Raw genomic sequence first — 8,734 nt, forward strand, 5'->3', positions numbered from 1 at the left:
CTGAGACTAGATGGTTTTCAAGCCATTTTCTTTCAAAAGTGTAGGGATTTCCTAGGAGATGTTCTCTCAAAAGAAATTAAGTAAAATAGGAATTCTAGGTCTCTATTGACATAAATTAATAACACCTATTTAGCTTTAATTCCAAAGAAGTTAGAATATGTGGTTCCATGAGATTTTAGGCCTATATCTTTACTTAATACAATTTACAAGATTCTTTCAAAAGCGTTAGCCAATAGACTTAAAAAAATTATTCCATAAGTCATTTCAGATGAATAGACAGGTTTGGCTCCCAATACATCAATCTTTGATAATATTGTTATTATTAAGGAATTAATTCACTTTGTATAATCATATAGGAAATCTTGTATGCTAATGAAATTAAATATTCAAAAGGCCTATGATAAAGTAGATTGGAGATTTTTGTGTATAACTCTTGAAACATTTGGATTCTTTAATCAATGGAACAACTTAATATAAAATTGTATTCCAAATCCAAAAATATCCCTTCTTATAAATGGCACACCTGAAGGATTTTTATGTATTTCTAGAGGGACTGGAAAAAGGAACCCTATTTCACATTTCCTCTTTATAATTATGACAAAATCTTCTGGTAGAGCAATAAGAAAGACTTAGCTTAAATGAAGATAAGAGGTATTATAGTTACTAAATATGTTCCTAAGATAACCCACCAAAAATTTGTTGATGATACTATTTTACACAGATAAAGTACTAAGGAAGAAATTGAAAACTTCAAATCAATAATAAAATTTTTCATGAAATCTTAAGAACAAAAGGTAAATGAAAATAAGTCAAAAATTTTGTTCATTGATACAAAATAGAAAGTGGAAAGAGACATATGTAGAATTATGGGATATAGAAAATGAACATTCCCTTGTAAACATTTTGGGATTCAATAGGAAAAAGGTATTAGAGAAGGTAAAGCCCTAGACTTTACTATAGAAAAATTAGTTTAAAAATGGTAAGTTGGAAAGGAAAATGGTTAGCTAAAGATGGAAGAATGACTATAATCAAAGAAGATCTTTCATCTATTCCTATATATCATATGTCATGTATACCATTACCTAGAGGTGTTAAAAGGAATATAGACTCTAAACTTAAAATTTTCTTCTAACAAGGAATTTAAAAAAAGAAAAGAAAAGATACTTTGATAAAATCACATAAAATATGTATACCTAGAGAGTATGGAGGCTTAGCAATTTAAAATATGAGTTGACAAAATGAAGCATGAGGGGCTAAAGTTGTCTAGAAAATGTTCAAAGAACATAATAGTAAATCATCCAAAATTTAATATCATAAATATTTAGATAATAGCAACCCTTTATCTCTATTTAGAATAATAAATCCAACAAAATGATCAAGAACTTATAAGTTTATGCTAAGTTGTCATCATTTAATAATCTAAAATCTAACTTGGGATATTGGTTTAGGATAAGATGCTTTATTTCAAGAGGACTCATGTGGCTGGCTTCCTTCTACAGATAGTGAAAATCAACCATTCAATATAAACATATCATGATAAGCCTATGGGATAAGTATTTGTGTGATTACAAAACTCAAATAAACAATAACCTATATGGAGAATGAAAGGAAATATTTGAATGAAACCCCTTTATCAATTTAGGATAAACACATATTTAGTCAACTTTTAAATAAAAGACAAATAAACCATAAAGAAATGGAACATAACTAATTTTTGCAGCATCAAAAGATGGGAAGTATAAAGTTAAATTAGGGTATGAAAATATAATAAACTTGAAACAATGGAATAAGATTGACATTCCTCTAAATATATGTTGGGATCTGGTATGTCTTAAAAAAAGAAGGCATCGTCCTTTAGGAATCTCTTCAAAGGAGAATTCTAGTACTAGATAGATTCACTAAAATGGGTTTTGAAGGATCATCAATATGTGCTCTCTATGAAAAAGAATTTGAAATTGCTGAACTTTTTTTTTATAATGTTCATTTGCCAAAGAATGTTGGTACTAGTTACGTAATAAATTAAACTACAATTGTATTTTCTGAAAATTCTTTTAAACTTTTAATGTAGATAGCAAAAATATGGAAATTCTAATATTTATAATAATCTGTAAAAAATATACCCATCTATTCTTCTATGAGAAATATTGAAAGAAATGAAAAAATTAATTTTTGTAACAAAAAGATGGAGCTATCATATTTATTTTATAAATTAGAGGTGTACAGAAGTGAGTTGGCCAATAGTAATCTCATAAATTCATATAAGGAAGAAGGGTACTTTTCATATTGGAATGCAAAACTGTGGGAAAACTAGTTTAATCTAAACAAACCTCCAATGATTTATACTAAAACAAACAAGATTTCTAGGAAACAATGTAAATGAGATCATCCTTTTGTAAGATTGTCAAAATTAAGATTTAATGGGGCTTCTAGAGGTAATCTACGATAAGAAATCCTAAGATGTAGAATTTATTAAAATAAGGGACTATATCTAATTAAATGTTCCCATCCCTTAAGATTAATGTCTAATAATCTAGTAGAATTACAAGCCCTTATATAAGGCTTAAGACTTAGTTGAGATATCAAAATTAAGAAACTAATTAAAAAGGGTGATTCACAAATTATTTTAAATGTGTTCAGAAAAAAAGAAAACCCCTGATTGGATCCTAAATTCTAAGCTTGAGTATGCCTTAGATATAGTCAATTATTTCATTGAAATAATCTTCAAACAATCTTAGATTAATATTTCATAAAGAAGAACATAACCTTGCCAATAAAGCAATAGATGGAGATGAGATACTAATAAGATAAAATTGATAAGTTAACCATTAGAAAGACTATTGCACTTAGATAGTCAATAATAGTAGAGGGGCCAAATTTATTTGGAAAAAATCTAATAAAAATTAAATATAATTGTTCTAAAAGAATAAAAAATCAAAATCAAATCAAATATAAATATAAATAATCAAAATAACTATCTAAAGCACATTTTGATTGTATGATAGATTAGAAAATATTATCGTACATTTGATAATATATTAGTCATGTTTTTAAGAACTTGATCCTAACATTTTTTTGTACTTTGAAAGGTAGTTCAATAATGATGTCAAAAAATGTTGAACCATAAATATGGAAGTTAAAAATGTTGGCACCAAATGATTAAATTAGTTAAGCTATAAAATTCATCCCTTATCTTATATATCTCACAAAAATGGATATCAAATTGAAATTTAACTATTGGGCTTTATGGCCTTTTACCTATAAACAAAATATATTTTGTACAATATTTTCAAATAATAAATGTGAGATTCTAAATATTATTGAAGAAGTTTTTTGTTAAAGATATAGTAGGGTTTTTACAAGGTACTGGAAACCTTAAAAGTCTTACAAAAACATTTGAAAATAATAGTCCCAAAATGAAACAATGTCCACTACTACAAACACACCCATAGCCAAAGGTAGTACATTAGGTAACTTAGAAATGATGGCAATGTGTATATCTTTTTTTTTGTATTTATGTATGTATTTGCATCTATGTATGTTTGTGTCTATACACATATCTTTGTGTGTGCATGTAAAATATCTTCACAAAGCTATTTTTACATTTTTAACCTTTCAATGAAGGTTCATATCCATTTAAAGGAATTTTACTAATCTTTGAAGACATGTGCTTCTTAATTTTTCCTCATTCAAATTAGAAAATCTAATCTCCCATGTTCTAAACAATGTATTATGAGTTGACTACTTAACCAAATTTACAATGTACATATTGAAATTAATTATATATTTGAAATATGTAGAGTATATCTAAACTAATAAGCTTTATGTTGGAACCTTTTTCTAACAAATAATTTTTTCTTGCTAGAAAATTGTTAGCCCTCTTCATGTGGAATTTTCTTTTCTTCTTATACAATTTAGTTATTTTCTCTTATTTTCATTTTTTTTAATAGAAAACCATATGATTAGAGGTATAGTATGTTAATTTTCTGACTATTATTTTATTGATTAAATTAATTTTTTCATTTTTATAAATTATTTAGCCAATATGATATTTGTGGGAGAATATAATTTTTGGGTTGTTAGTTTTCGTAATGTTATTTTTCTATTTCTATTATTAGATTTTTATAACAGAATTATTTGTTGAAGACTTTTTTAAATATAATATTTAATTATATATGATAAACTGAAGATAAATATATAATATTTATTTGCATTTCCTCAAGAAAGATTAGAGGTTTTCTTGACTCCTTTCTTTTCTACTAGTGCATGCTTGAACATAGAAAAATGTATAAACTTTACTAATTGATTAAAAGTGTTAGACTCGACCTTTTAGTAATAAAATAAATAAAAAATATTTCTAACTCTATTTAAATTTTTTTTTAAATGTTATTTTATTTAAATAAAAAATTATTTAGAATGTAATTATTTAATGAGACTATTTAAAAATAATTGTATCAAGCACTTATTGGCTCATCATTGCAAGCACAAAGGTGTGCAATTGGTAGTTTAGTCCATCATATATTTAGGTAATTTTCTTGTATTATAAATTTATATATATAAATACCTTAAAATAAGTACTCTTTATATAACTTGTACATGCTAATCATTCAATTTAATTTTTATCATTCATTCATTCCCACCAATGATTAAACCAAAATATTCTAGCCCATTCACCATTTTAGCCCTCATTATAACACTCTTATTCTTACTTATTTGCATTCACTACTTATGCCAATATGACAACATATTCATTTAGTTCATGTTTGCTCTTATCAATGTGAATTTAATACATAATTCAAATTTTTAAAATTACTACCTCTTCTTTAGCATAACATGTTTATTTACCGCATATTTTTATAACATGCAAATATATATATAAAATTTACTATACATTAGCTACTTTTAAATTAAATAACTAAAACTAGTTAAAAAATAATAGACACTTCCATTTCTACTAGATTATTATTACTTGTCCTAATTGTAAAAATGTATTTATATTTCCAAAAAAGTTCTTAAAAATTGGTACACAATTGTATACATGTTTATTTATTTTAATATTCAAACCATTCGTTTAGTATGCAAATAATTTTATGAGCATACTAAAAGAAAAATAATTAAAGAATATAATATCTTTTAAGGAAATAGAATTAGATCCATATTATCAACTATGTAATTTTTTTAGTCAAACTCATTGACCCATGTTTCATGAGTAGTGGTTCACTAAACACATCTCTAATGATAATGAAGGGAAAACTTAGCACTCATTGAATCTAGGTGATGCTCACATATGTGAAGCATCGGGACATCCCAAGAGGTTACAGATCTAAATACTACTCCAGTTTGAGAACACTTAACTCTGAGATTTCCTACATGGTTAAACCCAGTCTTCTTGCACCTCATTTATAAAACCTTGACCAAGTGTATTGCCTTATGAACCATTCACTAGAAAGCTCCCGGAGCTCATCAATGGATAAGTAGGAGGTGTTTTCCACATCATGTTTTGTGATATTGCTATCATGATTCAATTGTGTAACTTTTTGAGTCAAACTCATTGACTCATATTTCATGAGTGGTGGTTCATTGAACCCATCTCTCATGATAATGAATGAAAGTTTTAGAAGTGAAGCATAGGGACTTCCCAGGAGGTCACCTACACTAGTATTACTCCATCTCTAGTTTTCTTAACTATGAAGTTTCCTTCATGGTCAAACCCACTCTTCTTACAACCCCATTTGCAAAACTCTCACCAAGTCTTGTGCCTTATGAATCATTTGTCAAAAAGCCCTTTAAGCTTATCAATAAATAAGTAGGGGGTGTTTTCCATAGTAAGTCAAATTGTGATATTGTTATTAGTATCCATCTATGTAAGTTTTTGAATCAAACTCATTGACACATGTTTCATGAGTAGTGGTTCACTAAACCCATCTCCCATGATAAAGAATGGAACACTTAGCACTCATTGAATCTAGGTGGTGCTTATAGTGGTGTAGCATCATAACTTCCCATGAGGTCACCCATCTTAGTACTACTCCATCTCAAAGATGCATAGGGCTTGTTTTGTTATAGGAATAGGAATATGAGAATAGGAATGTGTATTCTAGATTTGTTATTTTGGAATAGAAAATGAGAATATGTATTCCTACTCTCTTTTGTTTAGACAAAATAGAAATTTTTGCACTAACAAATTTGATGACACTCTTGAAGCTGTGTTGCATATCTCTTTGATGACTGGCAACATATTCTTAACGACATGCACATATTAAGTGTCTCATTTTCTTTAAATAACAAAAATGTTGGATTGCTTTTTCCACAAAAGTTTTCATTATAATCCTCAGAGAGTTAGTCCAGCATTTAGGCATGACCATTGGTTTAGACTTGGTTATTTTCATGACAGTTAAATGTAGAATCTTGAATCACATCTTTTATAGAATTCTTAACTAAAAGACACCTAGCTTGAAAAATGAAATGAAATATTTACATGGATTTTCTTTTCTGATTTGCTAAATTTGGGAGCATGTCGACCACAATGCCTAAATTATAAACCTGATTTTTAAACTTACCAGTCATCAAAACATTTGAGGTTGTTATTCATTCATAGTTAACATATACACATGTAACCTTTGAGACGTCAAGTATAAGAACTAATATTTCATAAAGAAATTTTTTATTATCTCGCAATGATGTGTACTCCAAACTCCTTGTCTCACGTATACCTGACTCATAGACCTGAAAAAACTATAAGTTGTGAAAAAATAAGATTGGAATAGAAATTTTCTGGCCAAAATTGAAATACATATTCCTATTCTCAATTCAGATTTGGTGCAGCCAAAAGAAAGATTTATTTTTGCATCTCTTGCTCTTCATCCTGATGATGGATCAAGTAGTGTGATTCAAAATGTTGATTGTAAAAATCTTAACATAGTAGAATCCAAAAACATATCAATGCAACCACAAGAATGTTGTAAACACCTACATCAAATCAGCTACCTCTTTTTGTAAGAGTAACTGGCAATCCTCCCTTCATGCGCATGTTGAAGTCAATAATGTACGTTGCAGCAAATCCCTCTTCACCTTCACGCTGAAGCTGTGCACAACAGCAGCCACGATCGACTTCATCTGAATAAACGCAATCTCTTTACCCAGACATATCCATAGCCCCGCTTTGAAGGCAGGAAGCTTGTATGCATTTTCTCCTACGAGTATTCCATTTTTGAACCATCTCTCTGGCTTAAACTCATTGCAGTCCACATCCCAAATGCGTTCCATCCTGCCCATTGTATATGGACTGTAGTCAACGCTCCATCCTTTTCCAACAAAGCTGCTGTCTGGTAAAATATCATCTTCGAGGGCAATTTTTGAATTGAGGGGCACAGGCGGATGCAAACGCAGAGACTCCCATACAGCTGCGTGCATGAGGTATTCTCTCAGTTCTTCGTAGCTGAAGACAACCTGACCCTTTTCACTTTCTTTATTTTTCTCTAAGATCTCCATGATTTCTTGGCGAATTCCTTCTTCAACTGTGGAATGAGAGGAAAGCATCCAGTAGAGCCACGTCAAGGAATCAGATGACGTGTCCGTGGCTGCCAACATGAAATTAACAATCATATCTCTCAGAAATCGATCTGATTTGTCCTCGGTATCTGCTGATTTGCCAAAAGTTGCAATGAATCTAGAAAGAAGATCGTCTCTGACCGCCCCATGACTTTTCTTACTTTGAATAATACCCATTGTAAATTCGTCCACCACACCGATTGCTTCAGGCAGGCCCCTCTCAGACCCAATATTGAGAAACCTATTATTATTTTCCAAGGAAATGGCACGCTGTAGAAGAATCTCCCTACACTTAGCTGCATGGCATCGTCCAAAGCTCGGGCAAATGGAATTCGAGACATAGAGGGATGTAGATAAGCCAAATGCTACCTTGCATAGACACTCTTTTGACGTTGCAGACATCAAAGAGGACGGGCACTAGGCGATCTCTTATTTTCGAGTGCACCATCTTGAGCACAAAATTCCCGAGGCATTTGGTATTGAATTCATAGCTTGCTGCCCTCCTCTGCATCTTCCATAGCTCTCCGTCAACATTAATGATTCCATTGCCTAGGAAATCGCGTAGAATAAACTTCAAGCGGGGACCTTTCTCGTAGTTTTCGAATGTCGCCTTCAGCACGTGCTCTACAATTCCAGGGTTGGCAGTAACATACCCTTTTACTCCTCCTGGACGGTGAAGTTTGCATGTAGCTGAGGGAGAAACAGAGAGAATGTCTGCAATCAAGTCTTGAAACCTGTGCCGGTTTTTAATCAAGGAAGGGAGAAAGCCAAGTATGGGATAATGGGTCACCCCACCATTGTCGCGTCTTTTGCTGAACAATTGCGCAAACCAGATGAAGGTGAGAAGTATCACTACCATACAAAAGTAGAGGCCATACTCAGCCATGGTTGTGGCTTGCTTGCACGCCTACTATCCCCGCTTAGAACCGTAGCAGGGATCTTATTGTCTTAGCATTTTTTTAAGAGAAAATAATTCTATTGTAAATGTTTGTCTTATAAGGAAATTTTTCTGCAGAAAATGGAGAACAGTCCTATTGACTTACGTTAATGTTCCATAGATGTGCGATGGCCCAAGCAAGTCAATGTCAATGTCAATGGAAGACTGGAAGGATTACGTGTGTTTCTCGAGTTTAACCACGTTAGCTGTTAATCAGCACTTTGAATGGCTTATTCCACTTGAGATGAC

The 8,734-nt window shown here is 30.8% G+C and overlaps 1 pseudogene; it reads right to left on the bottom strand.

Moving 5' to 3' along the window:
* Positions 1-6,976: 6,976 nt before the first annotated feature.
* LOC149566893 (cytochrome P450 94A2 pseudogene) lies at positions 6,977-8,434 on the bottom strand (annotated as a pseudogene).
* Positions 8,435-8,734: the final 300 nt, after the last annotated feature.

The sequence above is a fragment of the Cupressus sempervirens genome, chromosome 3 (assembly GCF_028749045.1).
Source record: "Cupressus sempervirens isolate cs-2001-9-10 chromosome 3, ASM2874904v1, whole genome shotgun sequence".
Taxonomy (NCBI): Eukaryota; Viridiplantae; Streptophyta; class Pinopsida; order Cupressales; family Cupressaceae; genus Cupressus; species Cupressus sempervirens.